This window comes from Triturus cristatus, chromosome 1_2 (assembly GCF_964204655.1).
Source record: "Triturus cristatus chromosome 1_2, aTriCri1.1, whole genome shotgun sequence".
NCBI lineage: Eukaryota > Metazoa > Chordata > Amphibia > Caudata > Salamandridae > Triturus > Triturus cristatus.
The window spans coordinates 968,870,842-968,892,520 of record NC_140580.1 but is presented as its reverse complement, the minus strand read 5'-3'; positions in this window follow the sequence as shown (position 1 = coordinate 968,892,520).

Genomic DNA, 21,679 nt, shown 5'->3' with positions numbered 1-21,679 from the left:
CAAGGGTCTAGCTGCGGGAAAAGCCCCGGGACTCGATGGGGTGCCTGGGGACTTGTTCAAACAGGAACCAGGGATATGGGTCCCATATCTTACACTAATATTTAATGCCATTCTGGGGGGAATGGAGGTCCCCGATACTTGGCTGGGAGCAGAGGTGGTTCCAATTTTCAAAAAGGGTTCCCCTCTGCTCCCAGCCAACTATCGTCCTATCAGTCTCATCGACATACCCCAAAAACTTTTCGGAAGACTGATTTTGGACAGGCTTCTGGCCTGGATAGAGGAGATGGACATCCTGTCCCCCTATCAGGCGGGCTTCAGACAGGGTGGGGGAACAACCTTTACAACGCAACTTTTACAACGCACTACACTTACAACGCATTTTTTACAACGCACAATCCATTACAACGCATGACATTACAACGCATGACACTACAACGCATTTTTAAAAACTACCTTTACAACGCATTCCATTACAACGCATACTACCATTACAACGCATACCATTACAACGCATAATATAGTAATTTTTAGCCCTATACTATCCAACACATACCCTACTGTTGCACCCCCTGGAGTTAGAATAGTAATTTTTACCCCTATACTATCCAACACTTACCCTACTGTTGCACCCCCTGGAGTTAGAATAGTAATTTTTACCCCTATAGTATCCAACACTTTCCCTACTGGTGCACCCCCTGGAGTTAGAATAGTAATTTTTACCCCTATAGTATCCAACACTTTCCCTACTGTTGCACCCCCTGGAGTTAGAATAGTAATTTTTACCCCTATACTATCCAACACTTACTCTACTGTTGCACCCCCTGGAGTTAGAATAGTAATTTTTACCCCTATACTATCCAACACTTACCCTACTGTTGCACCCCCTGGAGTTAGAATAGTAATTTTTACCCCTATACTATCCAACACTTACCCTACTGTTGCACCCCCTGGAGTTAGAATAGTAATTTTTACCCCTATACTATCCAACACTTACCCTACTGTTGCACCCCCTGGAGTTAGAATAGTAATTTTTACCCCTATACTATCCAACACTTACCCTACTGTTGCACCCCCTGGAGTTAGAATAGTAATTTTTACCCCTATACTATCCAACATTTACCCTACTGTTGCACCCCCTGGAGTTAGAATAGTAATTTTTAACCCTATACTATCCAACACTTACCCTACTGTTGCACCCCCTGGAGTTCGAATAGTAATTTTTACCCCTATACTATCTAATACTTACCTTAAATGCAATTTAATATTATGCGTTGTAATGGTATGCGTTGTAAAGGTAGTATGCGTTGTAATGGAAATGCGTTGTAAAGGTAGTTTTTAAAAATGCGTTGTAGTGTCCTGCGTTGTAATGTCATGCGTTGTAATGGATTGTGCGTTGTAAAAAATGCGTTGTAAGTGCATGCGTTGTAAAAGTGTGCGTTGTAATGACATACATCCGACAGGGTGTATCGACAGTAGATCAAATTTTCCGGCTGAATCTCCTTTACTGGAGAACAGCCGTAATCGAGGGCGGTACTTTGTATACTATTTTTGTAGACTTATGTGCCGCCTTCGATTTGGTACCTAGGGCACGGCTGTGGAGAGTTATGCAAGAGCTAAACGTCCCTGGTGATATTCTGGCAATCCTGATGAGACTTCATTATAACAACTACGCCCGCGTAAGGTGCGGCAAAGATGGCAAGTTAACCGATGGTTTCCCCGTTCGCAGAGGGGTTAGACAGGGTTGTGTCCTTGCACCGACCCTGTTTTGCCTCTTTGTGAACGGGGTAGTTGCCCACCTGAACAGGATTGCCAACACCGATGCCGCCAAGTTGACAGGCAGCAGGGTGCCTGCAATCATGTTTGCAGATGACACCCTGCTGTTGTCTAAATCCCCTATGGGGATCCAACGCATCCTAGACGGTTTTTTAGAGTTCTGCTCTGAGCGTGGATTGGAAATTAATCCTCAAAAAACTAAATTTATGATTTTGAATCCTAATACCCATAACCGAGCTCCACCTAGGTTAGGCACAGTCCAATTAGAACGTGTGCATAACATCGAATACTTGGGGATTACTATAAACGAACATCTAACGTGGACGTCACACCAGACTAAAGTGACTATCAAACTGGCTCAGTTGGCGGGTGGCACTATGCGTCTGGCGAACAAATCTTCCTATCGCCCACTAACCCCAATCATTCATATTTACAAAACTCAAGCCCGCGCGGGTGTCACATACGGGGGTGAGCTGTGGGGACACACCAATCTGTCTAAACTACAGTCAACGGAAAATAAATTTCTGAGACAGATCGTTGCCCTACCGCAGAGCACTCCACTACTGCCCCTAAGATTGGACATGGGAATTCGATCGATAACTGAGGAGCTAGGTCTTAAACCCTTGACATTTTGGAGACGCTTGTGGTGCAGCCCAGATCTCATAAACTACAGAGAGGAGTTACAGGAATTCCTGCACCTACGGAACGCCAAGCAAATTCCATGGATGATTTATGTTAAGGGAATGCTAGAGGAGATTGGTTATCCGGAACTATGGACGGATCCTACAAATGCCTGTTTAAAGACTCCAAAAAAGGTTCTTGTGAGAGCATACCAAGAACTATTGCTCACCAGAGCTATCGATGCCACACGAGAAGGATCTTTGACCCATTTGTTCCTAAAAGTAAAAGATTCTTACCATCTTGAAAGTACTCTAGATGCCATGTCTCCTGTACTAACGAGGAAATTATTCTTACAATGGAGATACGGAACACTTCCCTTAGCATCGTTCACAGCGTCCTGGACATGCCGCTCCTCCATAGAAACTTGCCCAGTGTGCGCACATCCAAAGGAGAATGACGTTCACGTTGTTTTCTTCTGCAAGGGCTATGAGAGGAGCAGGAAATATTGGTTAGTCCCCCTACTTAAGAACTTGGGTTTTAGATCCTTTCAACCTGCTTATAGAGTTTTAAAGACAGACCTCTCCCCCACTGTAGTCTTTGCCCTCTCGAAATTTTTAACTTCCATGTGGTACACCCGAAGCCGATGGGTAAAAAGACTCGTATAAAAAGTCTCCTTGATAGCTACAGACTGAATTTTATGCACCCTCTTTTTAACACTGTTTTAACTACTGGATCACACTGTTGTTTAATTCGTTTTTAAAAAATGTTGTACTAATGTTATGCATCTTTTATGATCTGTGATCGAAATAAAGATTTCTGAAATGAAATGAAATTTATAGATTTTTGATGAAATACTAGCTTGTTGACTTCATTAATAATGAGGCAGCTTCCATGGATCTACCGTTAGTGGGCGCCAGCTACAATCATTTGCCTTCTCCTGAAGTACATCCAATACTCAGAACCATGTGCATATGGCACCCGGCAAAAGTAGGCAATGTGGCCAGAGTGCCCACATTACTTTCTTGCCCCAGGCCACTTTCAATCTTCTAATAATCCTCATGATCTGTGATCCAGCTGAAGCTCAAAGTGCCAAAAGAACTCTCCCTGCTGAGTCGTTTGGAATGGTAAAGTCAATCAGCCATGGCCCGTGCAGGTAAGAGTGGTGGGGCCGGGTTGGGGGAGATTCGACAGGCAGCCATAAATGAAAATTACATAAATAATTAATTTTCTCTCGTCGTCGTCTGTCGAAATTCCCCCCACCCGCCTGCTCCTACCTGCACGGGCCGCCGATGAAGTCAATTGGTTAAACAAACGTGGGGTATGATTGCATAAGCAAGTTGGTTGTCCTATCAAATTCCTCAGCTCTATATCACTTTGGGAATTCACATCTCACTTACAAATCCTTAGCAATACTCAAACTTTCACCACAAGCATTTCCTGATGGACAGCATTATCCTTCTCCACCAAACACACTACATTACCCTAGTGCTGAGCGGCAGAGTCCCTGGAGAGATTCAAGAGGACCTACTGTCCAGCCAGTACGGTACACGAGCATCACTGCTATATGGGGCCTTCCACGCAGAGCCCTAATCTCAGCTGCTTCATCTCTGCAGGAGCGGGAACACTAGTACCACCTAAGAATGAAGATGAGCAGTGGAGATACTCTTGGTCTTGTACATGGACTGTGGCTTTTTGTAAAGTGAATCTGAGGTCCCGAATTACCACGCGGCCTACTTTATAGCATCTTGTCAGGAATAAGTAGCTTCTGGCCGTACAGGGACAGACCCACATCGTGACCCTGTAAATTATTGTCATTACCTATGAGGAACCCTGCATTCTCTATGACTATGACCTACTATGTCACACAAGAAAGGAATGAATGAGACAGAATAAAAAATGCTGCTATATTTAGAAATATTAAAATTACTATAAAAATGTTACAGCCACAATTCTTGTCATACACCCTGTATTTGTAATAGTTTTACTCATCATTATTTTGGTCATGTAGTAATGCGTTGATCTGACCGGCCCTTCACAGCGGCCCTCTTTGGAATAGCTATATTGCAGATGCAAATGGAGTGACTGTCCTGTACCTTCTTCAGGGCCACCCTCTGGGCTTAGGCTTAGCTGCTTTCTGTGGCAACATAATATCCGACCAGGATATGGCTCCTCGTAGCACTTGCCACCAAGAAGCATCTAACAGAGCGCGTCAGGCAGAACATGCATCATTAAAGCTCAGCCATGCTGCACAGGCATCAACAGTAAGTTTAGGCTGCCTCTAGTAGCTGGGCCAAGGACATGGAAACGGATGGGAGAGTTGAGCAATCAGAGAAGGCCAGGAGAGAAGGACATGCAGAGGACGGATGGATGAAAAGGGAGGGATAACATGAGGAGCGGAAGGAACGCGGCAGGTACGTGCATTTTAAAAACACCCACACACTTCAAGCCCTTGTGCTTCAGAAAGAAGGGTCACATTTTGACCCTTGTGCAGCTGGCCTGGTGTTGACCGTCAAAACCAAAACCAGGCTAGCTGCAGAAGTGTCTGGCGGAGTTACCCCCAGGAAAGACCACCCCAGAGAGGGTGAGGGGACCGTAGTGTCCTTGTATGCTGGAAACCCCCCTTCAGCATGTTTTAGGAAGCTTGGTATGTGGGAAATGACACGTTGGGGGGGCATCTCCAGCGCACACATTTGCTGGTGGATAACCTGCCACCGTGGACAGGAACCGGGAATTGTGCCAGATTTCGCCTCCCCACATCTCAAAGGCAGGTTCAGCCACCTTGACTGGGACATCTCTGCCTCCTCGGCGGGGCACCCTGCCGATGGCACACTCCCCCCGCTGCTGTGACTCGGGAGAAAATCAGCCCCAATTACAGATCGAATTTCCACACCCACACTCAAAAGCGGACCTTTTTTTGTATTAAATCTGTGTATATGTTCATCTTGTTTTCCTTACATTTACTTTGAGGCTGCAGTGGGAGAACGCTGAGAGCTGGAGCGCGTGCCAGCTGACTGCCAGTGCGTGAATCAGCCCTGCCCTCTCTGCAAATAACTCGGTCGCCAACTGATATGCACATATTAACGCATAGCAAAGGGGGCGTGAAATAACATAAGAAAGAAATAGTGCTCCATCAGTGTCCAGAAATAAAATAAAAAACTGTAACCAACAATATGTAGATTCACTCCCTTGACCTGGGTGGTGGCTCGGGGCTTGCATAGTTGGCAGGGTGCACGATAGAGTCTGGCACCTTGAACCCCGTGTGTACTTCAGAGTTTGTAAGGGTGCACTGAACTGCCAACCCTTGAGAAGAATACCCGGGACTGTAGAGAAAAATACTCTTAGTGGCATTATGGTGATGGCCAAATATATGGAAAGGCTCAGAGGCCTTCAGCTGGTAGGAAACGAAATTTAGCCAGGAAGGTGGTCCAGTTATCCGTGCAGTGAATATTCAAGAAAGGAAGGAGATTCATTGAGGAATGCAGTGGGCAGCCATTTTTTTTGTCCTCATACATGGCATTAGGCCTAGATCTGAAGCTGTGTACAATCTCACTGGGGCAACCGTGTCAGCACACTACTTCCGAGAAATCTATATGACCTTATTATTCAACTATATAACTGGAGTGGGCAGTAATATAATTACTCTAACCCTTCACAATAGGGAGATCTGACTTTCCATTCTCCCCAAAGTTGGCATAAAGGACATTGAATGCTATCCAAGCCTATGCAAGGGTGCAGATTACATATTTATGCAAACTCTCAACTGTTCTCAAGGAGCTGGCCTGGAAATCTACTCAAGGTGCAGTTTTGCAGGTGTGCCACTGGGACAGCCATGTGACATCTGCCACAGGCTTCTATTTTCCCAGTATGGGAATCTACTTGGTGCAAATTTAAGCACTGGTGTAGTGAAACCCCCCTGGACAAGCGCACATTTTTTTTCTCGTTTTTTCTTTCTGTATCCCTTCACCTCAAGCAAATCTAGTTGTGTTCCAATTTTAGGTGCTTTGGCCAGCACATACGAGTTACGGTCTGTCCAGCACATGCGGTAACTGGTGATCAGCAGTGAACCTTCCCATATGTAGAACTGAGCGACACCTACTACGACAGTCTCTTTGCCCGTGTACCTACATCTGTAATGGAGTGCACTCATATGGCAAAGGTGTTTCTGATTTGCTCAGGGCCACCACCATGCAAATGTGGGATTATTTCCTACACATTGTGCAGGCTTGAAATGTCAGCCAGCGCAGTGTGTGTTATAGAAGGAGTTGTGTGATCCCAGAGGTGAGTGCAAACGCCTACTGCAGTCGCAGAGCACTCTAATATTCTTGCTGCATTTGCTCTGAAGAATTACTGAGCAGATTCTTTGCATAACTGAGCAGTACTTTGCATAACTCAGCAGTCCTATGGTACCACTCGGCAACACCCTGATATCAATAGTGGCACTTTGGCTGCGTATTATCCAAATACATAGGGCCTAGTTATATTTTGAGGCACTGCAGCAGAGCAAGCCTTCCTGCTGCGCTGCTGTGCATCAAAATAAAAGGGCAGGAATGAACTTTAACTACAAGATACAGCGCGTTTTTGTCCTTCTCCCCTGCACCAGTGCACAAACAGATGCCGCTCGCCAACGCAGACACCCTTGCGCCATTGCACAATTGTGCCTGCATTGCAGGGATGATTGTTGTTGTGCAGCATGGGACAATCATTAATGGCGTCTGCTCCTTCTATGTGTGTTGCACAATGCAGCACACATAGAAAGAGTAAAAAATAAAACGAGGAGAAATAAAAGAATTTCTCCTTGCTGCACCACTCCTACGCATCCCCTGGGGAGGCGTAGGATTCTGATGCATTCCCAGGTTTACGACACTTTGTAAATCTGGGAATGTGTCAGGTTCCATGGATGTTGCGTGGGAACACCCACAGCAACACCCTTGGAACCCCCCTTTCATGCAGAGTAATACGTGAAAGGGGCCCATTTTTTCAAGGCCATGAAAAGTCGCGCAGAGTGACTTTACGTGGCCTTGTTAATATGGGCAAGCCATTGTGTCGCCGGTGCGTTAAAAAAAGTGACACACCAGCAGCGCAATGGGCTTGTAAATGAGGCCCATGATGTTCACATCCTGCCCTAGGAGGCCAGCATGTTTTAGGTATTGTGTCACCCTTCGTGTATTATAGGTGGCAGTGCTTCCTGCAGCTAGTGGCAGCTGGCAGGAAATGGGGGTGGCGAGGCGAGGCAAAAAATTGTTTTTAAAAAAATGCTTATCCTTTGCCAGCCGCCGTCTCTCCTCTTCGGTTCCTTCACATTCCGCCTTCTCTGCTTCGGTAGCAGAAGGAAGCAGAAAGCACACAGGCTCCCTCCCCAAAGCCAATCATAACGCTGCAATACAGTGTTATGATTGGTCTGAGCGCCGTGGGTCTGCGCTCAGACGGGGAATGGGAGACTGGTCATGTTCCTTACCAGGCTGTGCATTTGAGCCTGGTGGAGAACATGCAAAGTGCGCATGACTGTTTGGCCGGCCCAAGTGCAAACCACTCTTCCCCCTTTAACCCTAGCCCCACCCGCCCTAAACCAGCCCTTAGTGAAAAATAAAATGATAATAACAAAGTTATTGTCATTGTATTTTTCCAATGCACTGCTTTTAAAGCAGTGGGACGATGCTCCTCCACCTTAGCAGAGGAGCCGCCACTGAATCAGAAGAAGTACAGTGCTCTATGGAGTCAAGGCTAGCAGGCCACTTTTCACTAAGGATGGCACCATCCTAGCACTGGAGATGCCCTCTCAAGGAGCAATACGTCTGATAGTTCGGCCTGCAGGAGATTTGACGGCGTTCTGTGCATTAACTGTAGCACTGCTCTCTGAGGCAAAGGCTGGCAACTTTCTCTGCAGTACGCCACTCTGTAAAAGTTGGCGGCACTTCCTGGCATACACTGCGTGGGAAATGTCATCAACTATCAGACATGGGTACAAACAGCGCAGAGGTGGGAGAGCCAACAAATGTACAGAGAGAGCCAGAGCCCAGCGAAAGGTCAGGCTTGGCTTCAAGAGCCCGTGCACGAGCCGAGCCCTAAAAATGTTTGCCATGTAAATCATACCACATACATCATGTAAAATATCATTACGTCTCTTCAAATTAAAAAAAGTGTATTTCTTTAATACATGTAAGCTTTGACATTAATGCGTCACATTAGAGCAATTTGTTGAGTAGGACTCACTAAAAGTGATCGTTTTTAAACACGTCCCCATAGTGAACTAAGAGGCAAGACAGTTGTTATGTCAACCCAGTATGTGGCCCCGATTTTTATAGAGGATATTACAGTCTAATAAATCAAACACAATATGTTTGTGTTCAACTAGTATTCTGAACTCACATATTTGAAAGTGCTTTTGTGTTCCATAATAAAGAAAATGGAAACAGAATATTTGCATAAGCTTGCACAATTTAAACCAGGAAGCCGCGATTTATCTAGGTTTTTTGGTTTCACTTTGTGCAAATCAGTCACTACATTCTGTTTGTCTTCCTTTCTTTATGTTAATGCATTGGTTTTTTCTTCAGAGCTCAACTGAAAGGTATTGGAGCGGTTTACACGAGCACTAGATACATTACACAAAGTCACATTAACGTTTAAGGCACGGGGCGATGAAGGATTTGCCCAGCATCTCATATTATTGATTCACCACTGAGGCTGGAACCTGGTTCCCTAGTTCTATAGTAGGCATCTGTGATCCTGACGCAACACCCTGGGTAGAGTGATGGCAGCAGGGGGGCTCCTCCGCTGAGGCAGAGGAGCTTCTCCCCACTGTCTTTCAACACTGCAACAAAGGAAAAATAAAATGGTAATAACGCAATTTTATTATCATTTTATTTATCCGTGCTGAGGTAGTTTTGTGGGGTGGGCTTGGCAGCGCAGGGGGGAGAAGTGGTGGCACCCTCCTAACTGCATCTGAATGTTTGGCCAGCCCTCTCGAGCTGGCCAAACGTTCATGCACATTTTGCATGTTCTCCATCCAGGCTGCATTACAGCCTGGGTGGAGAACATGCCCAGGCTCCCTATCCCCATCTGAGCACCGAACCACGGCGCTCGGAACAATCTCAATGCTGCATTGCAAGGTTGTGATTGGCTAAGGGGAGTCTGGGTGCTTCCTGCTTCCACAGAGGCGAGCCAGCCGCCGACAGGCAAGTGATCTTTTTTATTATTTGTTTAACCCCCACTCACTCCCTCCTCCCCGCCCCACTACTGCTTCCCAGGAGCAGCCGCGATTGGCAGGTAGGAGCCACATGGAAGCTGGGCTAGTATTGGGATCGAGGTTTCCACTGAAGCTTGAGCTGAGCCAGAGCCAGACTTCAGGCCCCCGCCTGACGTGAGATTTCAGTGGCTCGCCCACCTCTACTACAAAGTATAAGCGATGGCACCTCTTGGTATAAATGACAGTTCCCCCTCTTGCTCTGTAATCAGGATGGCATTACCCTTCAAACACCCCTGACTTTGGATCAGTGATGGAAAGTAGTCTCAATGCAATATAATATGTAAATAGACGTAATCAACATCACAAAAAAGTCAATAACATTTTGTTATTTTTTCGGTTACACTGCTTAGATTTAGTGGGAGACACCCATTACCCCACTGTTCACCAAATTGCAGCCCCTGAGCCTGTATGGCACACACGCACTGGGGGTTGTGAACGCGCTCATGAAATCAAGGCTCACGCCTTGATTCTTGGCACCACTCAAAGTAGTTTTAATCAAGCTTTTCACATAAATATTTCTGAGTATGTCCTCAGACCAGATATTACAGCATTTTTTCATGCTCCATTGATTTGTTGCCTCTCACAGTTTTCAAGCCTCTTCTACTTCTACCAAAGCATTTCGCTGTGAAGGCATGTGGGATTAGTGTCGAATCCAGACCTTTCCTTGAGGTAGTTTTCGTCCACCCTGCTAGGAAGAATGGTCAGGTCAGCACTACACCCCACCAGTAGAACAGCTCCTCCTCAACTGACTGAATGTCATTGTTTTAAAGTGTCTTTACCCCTGAACCTGAAGTGGTGTAAAATCTGGAGACCTTCATCCAGACCTCTGGTTGAGCAGAAGGTGTAGTGTGCCATTTTTGTTGGAAAGGGGGTGGGGGGGGGGTATTTGCAGTTTTATATTGCGCAAACTCGACCTGGAGGTATTGGAGGCTTTACATGAGCACCAGTTACATTACCCAAGGACACTTTTATATTTTTGTAGGCAGGGGGAGATTAAGCGATTTTCCCAGAATCACAGGATGCTGAGTCGACACCGAGACTCCAACCCTATTGCCCAGTTCCAATGTGGGCAGCTCTGGTTGTTACACCACATCCTAAGAGGCCCTGCTCCTGGTGTGAGGAAGCCCCTACCTATGTGGATGCATCTCCAGAGAGAAAGGAGCAATAATGGCGCTTGGTAGGTAGAAGGCAGTCTCTGACAGATCAGCAGTTTCATAAACTGAGGGAAAGGCTTCAATCAATCATTCAATAAGATGTTTGTATAGCGCCACTACTCACCCGTGAGGGTCTCACACGCTAGGGGGGGGGGGCTGCTAGTCCATCTGGGTGTGGAGGTTCAGTTGAAGAGCCAGGTCTTGCATTCCTTCCTGAACTGTGTCAACGACGCAGAATCAAAGACTTGCATTGTGGCCACCAGTACTTGTGTGTCACATGTACTATGCACACCTCTAATAGAAAAGCAGGTGGAAAAGCCGCTGGGCTGGTTCGTACTGCATAATGTGACTGCAGATTGCACATCCTTCCTTTATCACACCCACTGCCTGGCACCTCTTTTCTTGCCCCCCAAGACTGTACTCTACCCCTTTGCAGACTGTCAAATCCAGTCTTTACTTTTTCTCCTGGCCCTGCCCTCCTCTCCACCAGTCCCATTTTCCTCATCCAGATACTCTCATTTTTTTACAGCATAAGCACAGCATTCTTTTGTTGCAGGCATGTCTGTGGAAAACCGAGGAGCACCCCAACATTACTGGCTGCACCTCGGGATGCTGATCAGAGTTTTTATTTGATTGCCCACGCCCTCATACAGATGTCAGCTCCCTAATGTATGTATATTAGTATGTATACATTGGTGGCACCTTGGTGTATGATGGCAGTTTCCTGGTGCATGGTGGTCACAATTTCAATGGCAGTTTATTTTCTGTCGCAGGATTTGAGGTGAAATACTTATTTAAGCTTCAGGTTTTGAAACTGTGATGGACATTGTGTCTCCGGGCACAATGTTTACAACTGGCATTGTTTATTCGGGGATGCAGGTGCCAAGATAGACATCTTTACCACTGGGACACAATGTGACAGGGAGGGATCTCACAGTATTCACCAGTGTCCCGTAGTGTTTACTCTAAAAATAATAGGTATGTAAAAAAGTATTTTCAACAGCTTGAAACAAGGCACATGTCAATGTAGCAGTCTGTAATATTCATGACAACCAAGTAATAGTTGAACTCAAAGAAAGGTTTAAATTCAAAAAGTATTGTGAATAGTAAATGAAGGCCCCAAGAATGGAACACAAGTATTTTTTGAGCATTCTGTTAGTAAACAAGGAGTATTCAATAAAATTCTGTAGTTTTCATCAATCGATCAATCAATCAGGTTTTTTGTTAAGTGCAACTACTCACCCGTAAGGGTCTCAAGGCGCTTCATAAACCAGACTCTACAAAAGAATATTATGGATTAATTAAAAGCATTAAATGTACTTTTCAAATACTTCAAGAAGACAAAGTCATTCCAAAATGTAGTATTGGACTTTGGTAAGAGTGTTATTAGTGCATGCCTCTGCAGTGCTTGAAGCCCTGGGCGGGCGTGGAACAGCGCTTTAATGTGCCGCAGCTGCTGGCGCAGTTCGCTGGCAGGCTCCACAGCCCTTTCAAATATGTTTTGATCTGGTCACCCACATCTGTTTCGAGGTTTGGATGCCGGCTAATGAAGGAGTGCTGTTTACCCCCAGCCAGCATGTTCAGAGTGAACTGTTTACACTCAGAGGCACTAGACTTGCACATTGAGAAAGATGAACAAGCATTGGCAAAGCTAATAGATCTCACCTATGCGATAGCTGCTGGCTTTGCCAATGCCTTTTAGCCAGTGTTGAACTGGGAAAAAGGTAGGCCCGGGTACCAAAAACAAAGTGCCCCATTATTGAATTAGATAGCTATAAAAAAAGGCCCATGTTTGCAAATTGTGGCAGTTTTGAACTTGTAAAAACACACTGTGTAAGTGCTCTGCATGGTATGGAAGACTGCGTGGATTTGAGCTTGCCGTAGGCAATGTTTGTGTTAATATTAAGGAAAAAACAATAAAGATTGTCCCAGCTGACCATAAACTGGACCACAAACAGCCAAAAACCCAGTCCATACAGTAACCTGTCAGACCAGCCCATTGGGCACTTCCTGATAGCCCTATAGGCCAGTCCGACCCTGCTTTTAGCCATGTTGTACAGCATTGTAGCGCATAGGTGAGACCCACTGGCTTTGCCAATGCTTGTTGCACTATGCAGTGCACTCTGGAGAAGTGAGTTATAGACTTAGTGCGCCCAAAAGTAAATGCAACATTCTGAAACCACAGCAGAAGGCCTCTTGAGGCAGTGCCTGATTTGCCACCAGACACCGGAGATCGCAGTGGGGACTCTAAGCCCCAGCCTGCCTTGCTGCTGGAGGGAGTGGCCACTGGGGGCTCACGCTGAAAACGCGCCGAACTTTTCCGCGGCCCGTCCTTGCCCGTCTTAGCCAGGAAGAGCCAGGGCAGGGCCACCCCACTGATATTTTGTTTGTACGTTATTGACTGTCCTGACCTGACTGTGCTGTCACCGTTCTGCTGATAAAGGTACTGTCCTTACTACTGCCAAATATTCCTTTTCCCGGTTTTATAATGGGTAAGAGGAAAGTTATGGAGGGCACAGGGGGAGGGGGGAGATCGACTGCTGTAAATGTTGCCCAGGGGGTGAGGAAATCAAAGAAAGCTAAGAAATGCAAGACAATGCCTAGTGACCACCTTATGGATCGAATTGAATCACTAGTTGACGAATGTGAGGGGATCCTAGCGGTAGACCTCCCCTCAAACACAGAAGCCAACAAACAACCTCCGCTAGTTCGTATACCTAAGATGTTCTGCAAAATCTCAAGCATGGACTCAACAGCTGGAAGCAGTACCAAAACTCCTAGCCCACTTAGCCCAGGGCTGACTACCATTCCGCCCGATCATTTATCTCCTCTCTCTTTGATACGGACGGAATGGAGCCACCTAGAGCCTCCTGCTATAGCCTGCACTGACCGTTTTGCTGCTCTGGCTGAGGAATCAATATCCTCAACTGGTGATCTAGTTGTCCAGGTCCCCCTGGAGGTACACCCTCCCCCCCAAATAAATCATGAAACTGATCCCAATGCAAGCGATCGAAACTTGCTGGCAATTGTAAACCTACTTGTAGCCCAGGTGAGAGACCGTAAATCTCTAGTTTTAGATCTAACGGCTACAGTCAGGACATTATCTTCTGAACACACAGCTCATACACCCCGAGTTGACCCCCCTCAACCCGTGCCACCACAAAATAATGCCATCTCTATAGCTAAAACTACTTTGGCACACACTAGCCCTGCACCCACTGTCCCCCCCCACTTATTGGTAGGGCAAATTGTGACATCCATGCCGCTCAAAGCGAGAAAGCAAGTCGGAACTATACAGAACACTAGTCATATCCACCGTGCAACTCCAAGAGCTAGACCTCTATCGCCGACTCCAATCTCATTTGGCTCGCACCCTCTTGGCTCTGCTGCTATGTGCAAGAGCCAGACAGTGTACTTGGTTAATGTTTCCAAATATCTGGATTACGAATCCCAGGATTCTCTCAAGAATAAAGTTACTCACTGGATTCGTTATGTCCGAGGGTGCCGGTCATTGATAAGAGAAGATATTGCCAAGGTTACAAGGCACTCTTCTCACAATCCCCGACTGGATACATTGGAAATTGTTTTGACCTCGCCCTAGTTGGCCGAGGATTTACTAGCTTTAGAATATAGGACCTCTGATCCTGACCCATCCGAAATCCAATTTAGATCTACCCCACTCGCTACAAGCAGAAACACGAGAACTACAGCTCCAAACTCCAATTCATTGAGGGGATTGTGGTAAATAATTTAATTACCGGGACTTAATTTGATACAGAAACATAATAAAAAAATAGCTCAGTAAATAAGAGGCAGAATCCGTGGTATTAGAGGTTCGGAATGGGCTTTATTCCAGCGGTCGATTATAATCGGTTGCTCCAAGTTCCATCACCACGAAGGTTCAGGAAGTGAAGTACATACGTTATTGACAATCAATTACTTTTATACAATAGGCATTACAGTGAGGCAAATACAAGAGGCGTAACAATTGATAGCAAAGATAACATTTCACATGCGTAGCTGAAGGAGGCGTAACTGGGTGTAACAAGGAAAACGTCATTGGTTATGATGTCACATAGGGGTGGACCTATGAAATAATTTCGCAATGTCAGCAGAAATACTTGGCAGAGATGCGCGCGCAGCAGTATGACGTGTGATTGACGTGCGACTAGGGGGTGAAGGGGACTTGACATTTAGCTCTACATGTGGCGACAGAAGTCTGGAGGGTCAAGTCAACCTAATCCCAAATCATATCTAACATCCTATGTTTAAAGAACTAAGTTATCCAAAAGAGAGGTCTCTTCGAGTAGAATCTTATTCTATACTGACTATACTGACTGTTAGTGCGTGTACAAGCGTCTAAGTGTCTACACTAGATGCGAGGGCGGAAATCTTCCATAGTAATAGGGCTATGAATTACTTGCGTAAAGACAGAGAAGCCGGGCCTTTGCTCGGTAGCTGGAAGAATGTTTACTTAAACTACTAGACAGGAATGCATCGGGCAGGGAACGGAGTAGATAATTTCGAAGGTGAAATACAGTTTTTGGCAGGCAGCGGGCTGATGTCAGACTTCGTGAGCCGCGCAGAGAATGAGACAAAGTTCATGGTCGCAGATGCAGGCTCAGACTGGAGCTTTCAGAGGCAGAAGGCAAGAAGAGTTTGATGACAGAATCAGGGCCTACTTGCCTGGACTGTAAAATGGCATAAGTGAACCATATAAAGCCGGTGGCCTTTCATATTTAGGAATGGAATATCCGGCCTATTCATGGCGGATCTGACAGAGGACATGTTGACGGTGGACGCACATGTGTTTGCGTCTTCATAACTGGAACTGGAGGGAGCATACATGTACTTGTGATTCATACATGGAACCGTTGGGGTCCAAGATAGGGGACATAACTGATCAGAAAAATCCATATTTCCACATTCCCTCCTTGTCCCCTACTTGCCCGTCAAGAGATATCAATCTTCATCAGTCCATTGATCTGTTCATATAGCATCATTTGTTCTTCTTTTTTCTTCTGGGACGAATGAAATCTTGGTAATGGGACACACGATGTGGCACACAGACCACAAATCGCTGGTCCACATTGTAGGCATAGACAGCAACTGAATAGTATGAGAAGGCCAATACCTAGGAAAGATAGGACCTTCCATCCAAAGGTAGACAATACACTCCAAAACCAACCGGACCAAGTCCAGGTGCCTGGGTTCTGGTGTATCTGGCTTACAATCTTATGAAGGCGAGTTATGGCTTTATATACAGATGGCGAATTTTCTGGTATGAAAATGCAACAGCTTGATCCGATGACCCTACAAGCTCCGTCCCTATCGGCCAGGATGACGTCAAGGACAAGACGATTTTGAAGCACAACAATCCGCATAGCAGACTGCTCTTCTGTTAAATTGCCTAAGGCGGAAATAGTTTCGTTCACTACTGCTTCAAGGGTTCTAGTTAATCTACGTATCAGCTTACTATTAGTAACGGTACCTATATAGGGAAAGAGACCTTTATTGAAATCTGTGTATTTTTCCCATGCTGTTTCAGTATAATCGACTATCGGGAGATCTCTCCTTACTCTATTATATACTAAATGAGCATTTCTGTGATAATCAGGAGGAGCTAGAAAAACAGGTGGCAAAAGGAATCCAATATAGCAAGTACCATCCCAATCTAGAGGCAAACGTACATATGCCGTCTGACCACATATGAAATAGGAATGGCGAGAAGCTCTAAATGTAGACTTGCCTTGATCACTAAATTCTACTACAGTGGTGCATCTACTATGGCCCATATGTATGGAACCATTTTTTCTTACACATAGTTCACCTTTTACTGAAAATATTGACATAGCGGGCAAAATTGGAGTAACTTCGGATTCGACATTTAGGATCATAAGATTAAGCGTAAAATTACCTAATCCATACACTTCATTTTCTAGATCAGTTCCTGTTCTCTGGGGAAATCCCTCCTTGTTAGGATAGCAGACATTAAGTAAAACTAAATTCAAATTTCCCCATACCCAGTTATCTTGATAAACTGCAGAATTCGAATCTAGAAAATTAATTAAACTAAACCATGCTCCACAGGAGCCGTTGTGTGTGAACGGGTATGGAAAGAGAGGTAGAATTCCTTTATAATTCTGATAGGGAGGGAGTCGGCCACATATCCAACAATTTGTAGCATTGCTAACCTGATGGGAATGATGTAACATACTGATAAACGTGTTATTGCGCAGCGCAAATCTATAAGACAAGTCAAGCGGAGGTAATTCACTAAAAGAATGTTCAGCAGTAACATTGTAAACATGTCTAGAAATAGGATAATATATGTGCAACAATATACTTGCAGTAATTATAAAAAGACTTAAGAAAAACAAAATTAATAACGTCACTATGCAATGACTACGCAGTGATTTACAGTACGCCTGTCGTTTCAACATTTTTCGGGTGCTATCTCTATTCAGGTCCAAGGGATACATGTCAGAGACAATTCAACCGCTTCACCTCGGAGAGGACTTAAACAATCAAATTGCTTGACTGATTGGACCTAAGCTTTAGTTTATAATGTTCGGAGTTACTCCTTTCAACAAAAGGAAGTTTTGAGTCAATGGGTGAAGACACACAAGGTGTGGTATTCACATCTGATTGTAGTCCATGAAATTTCTTGATATGACTTGAGTGAATCCAGCCTTTTCTGCCCTCGATCTTCACGGCTGTCCTTGTGGTGAGCAACACCAGCTGAGGCGACTTCCACCTAGGTTCCAGCTGAGTCTTTCGATCAAAGTTCCTCACGAGGACCAAGTCTCCCGGAACTACGTCATGGGGTTTCACCTCAGTGTTGTCAGGAAAAACTGCAGCTACCTGTGAACGACAAGATTGTAGTGCAGACATCAAGGAAGCCAAGTAATCTGTCAGCATATTACAGTCAATATCAGTTATTTTGCGTGGTATAGGCGTCCCCCACATATTTGGTGGTCTGCCGAAGATCACTTCATACGGGGATAGCCCTGTTCGAGAGTGTGCTACCATTCTTGTGTAAAAGAGTGCAACTGGTAATGCTACTACCCAGTCGACACCTTTCTCTCTGCATATTTTGGACAATCTAATTTTCAGAGTCTGATTATGTCTTTCTACGAGACCTGCTGCCTCGGGGTGTCGGACACAGTGGAATTTCCACTGATAGCCTAACAAGAGTGAGACGTGTTTCATTAATTCGGATGAGAACGGCTGGCCGTTATCTGAGTGAACAACACGTGGTAAACCGTATCGTGGGAAGAATTCTCGAACCAACTGTTTGGCAGTAGTCGGGGCCGTGTAATCTGAAACCGGGTATGCCTCCGTCCAACGGGAAAGAGCACAAACAACTACGAGAACATATTTGAATCCTCGACATCGTTCCATCTGGATATAATCCATCTGGAGGACTTCAAAAGGGTGATCAGGAGGCTGAAATCCACCCTGTTCTACGGGAACGCTTTTTCCTGGGTTGAACTGGCAACAGATCATACAGGTACGAACTTTTTGTTTGGCTGCTGCTCGTAAATGTTTATTGAACCAAATGTGTTGAATGCTATCTAGCATAGCTTTTTCTCCTAGATGTGCTGGACTATGTACAGTGTTAATTATAACTTGGACCATTGAATCAGGAAGGAACCACACAGACTTTTCCTTCATCATCCATCCTTGATCGGTTTGGATCCCTCCTAATTCAGTCCATTTCTTTATTTCGTCTGGTGTAGCATGTGTCTGTATGTCAATTACGTCAAGAGTAGAATCTTTAACCGTCATACAATGTGTTGGCGTCGGGACTATTGTCTTTGTCATGTCGGATGTTTGAGTTTGAGCAGTCTGTTTAGCTGTTCTGTCGGCTAGATCATTACCTTGAGAAATGATATCAGTAACTTTCGTATGAGCTTTACATTTCATAATTGATATTGCAGTGGGTAGATGTATTGCCTCTAATAAGGCATGAATGAGGGGTCCGTGCTGAATGTGGGTACCGTGAGAAGTTAAATAACCTCTCTCTCGCCACAGCACGCCGAAGTCATGTACGACTCCGAATGCATAACGTGAATCAGTGTATATGTTGACTTTTTTATTTGTGGCTTGAATACAGGCTTGTGTCAGAGCGATGAGCTCTGCGGCTTGAGCTGACAAGGTATTTATGCAATTTGTTTCAATGATTTCAGTATCTGTTGTGACTGCGTAAGCGGCCACTAATTCCCCTGTACTTGTTCTCATACATGAACCATCTACATACAACGTCAGGTCTGGGTCTGACAACGGGACATCGGTTAAGTCTTGTCTGGGTTTCGTTGTGATTGTAGTAACTTCAATACAGTCATGGGCTAGTGGGTCTGTTCCGATTACAGGTAAAAGTGTGGCAGGATTCAATGTGTTACAGCGTCTTATTTCTATATGTGGCTGAAACAAGGTTAACTCATACCCTGTAAGTCGCGCTATAGTCAAGTGTTGTGTTTGCGTTCTATTCACAAGAACCTCTACTGCATGTGGTACTTGAACTGTCAATGGATGTCCTAACACTATGGCATCGCTTTGTCTGATTGCTAAAGCTGTCGCTGCCACTGATTTCAGACACGCAGGCAAAGCCTGAGCTACGGGATCTAATGTACTAGAAAAATAAGCACATGGTTTGTGTGCTCCTGCTTGTTCCTGTGTGAGTACTGATAAGGCAGTACCTTCGCGTTCTGTAACAAAGAGTATAAACTGTTTACTGTAACATGGTGTTGCTAAAACAGGTGCTTGACATAAAGCTTTCTTTAAGCTTTCAAAAGCTTGTGTATGTTCCTGAGTCCAAGGGAGAACAGTCGATGTGGCTGCCTCCTGTGTTGTCAACTGAATGAGTGATTTTGCTAGAAATGCATACTGAGGGATCCACTGCCTACAATATGAAGTGAGGCCTATGAAAGCCCGTACCTCCTTTTGTGTCTTGGGTATTGGCATGTTAGCTATTAACTGAATGCGGTCGGGTGTAAGCTGCCTTCCCTCCTTGGACAGCGAGTGTCCAAGATAAACAACTCGCTGGACACAGAATTGCAGCTTAGAAGGGGACACCTTGTGCCCCTTTTCGGCTAGAAATTGTAAAACTGTCAGTGATGCTTTCTCACATTCGGGTTCGCTTCTAGCGGTGATCAGCAGATCATCGACATATTGAAGCAGAGCAGTGTTAACTGGCATGCGGATACTGTCGAGTTCTCGTTTTAGTGCTTGGCTATAGATGCTGGGGCTTTCTGTAAATCCTTGAGGTGCGCGGGAGAATTTAAAGCTACGTCCATTTAAACTAAATCCGAACAAATATTGGCTTTCCGGATCTATTGGGACGCTGAAAAAAGCATTCTTGAGATCAATTACAGTAAAGAATGTTGCTTCGGAATCAATAGCTGTCAGTAATGATGAGATATCGGGGACCACAGGGAATTGTGGCACAATGCACTTGTTTAATTCGCGCAGATCAATAACCAATCGATATACTGGCGGGGCCTTCGGATCTGTTCGTTTAAGAATCGGAATTATCGGTGAATTACATACATTGGAGTCTGTTTCCACAACCACTCCTTGGGCAATGAGTTCGTCAATGATTTGCAGTAAAGCCACTACAGCATCTGGTGGTAACTTGTATTGTCGCATTCGTGGTAGTACCACTCCTGCCTTTAGTGTGACTCGATATGGTGTAATATTCATGCAACCAACATCAGTAGGGCCTTGTGCCCATAGATGTGTAGGTAAAGTCTGCAATCGGGGATCCATGTCTCTAGACACATAATGACCTTTAAAATCACGTAAAAACAATCTTACTCCTTCCGGAGAACAACATATTATAGCTCCTAGAGCTTTCAGTGTTTTTATTCCCAACAAGTTTTCTGGACATGATTTAGTAAGCAATAAATCTGTAGTTCTGGTCAAGGGTCCTATCGTAAGTGGAAGAGGTTGTGACACTTCATTAACAATAGGTTTTCCTGAAAAACCAAGGGAAACATTCTGTGAGCCTGAGAGGGGTGCCCCTGGAACTTCACTACGTTTTATAGTTGTTCGACTTGCCCCTGTATCGAGTAAAAATTTTCGGTCTTGGCCTAATAATTCACTATGTACATAAGGTCCTTCTTGATCTACAGGGATCTCGATAAGGGGTAAGTCAACTTCCTTCTCTAGGCTGTTTCATGCATATCGTTGGTAATCAGGATAGTCGTACTGTGTGGTCTGGTACAGTTGTCTTGTCGTCGTTTGTGTGGCAGCAACAGGCAGCGCTGGTGCAGCAGGCACAAACTGTATAGACTGTGGTGGAGCTGGCATGGACTGCGCATGCTGTGGGGCTCCTTGTTCATTCTGATCCTGTCTAGGTGGCCGTGGTCTTTCTTTTGTATTACCTATGGCGATATTATGTTTCAAAACTGGACAATCGTGTACGTAATGACCTGGCTTTTTACAATAGTTGCATATCCCTTTTATAGGTCCTGTTGAATCACTGGAATGTGTCATACCCTTTTTATGTCCCTCAGCTGGAACTGTCTGGGAGACTAGCATTTTCATTTTCGTGTCTTTCATGCGTCTTTGTTCATGTTCTTGTTCCTCTCTAATTCTATTATGATGGTACTGTAACATTTGTAACATTTGTGATGGGGTGTTACCTTGCCAGGTACTCTTGAATTTTAATACTCTATTCTTCACTTGGGGCAAGGAATTTTCAACTAATTTTGTCACAAACAGATGTGGGTAAGATTCGCTACTTGCTTTTATGCCACTATTTATACCAAAACATTTTTCAAATCGTGCATAGAAATCACTAGTGTCTTCATCTTGCTTTTGTTTACAGGCTGAAATTGTACCCCAATCTTCCTTTTTCGTAGTTAATAAACGTGGCAGTACC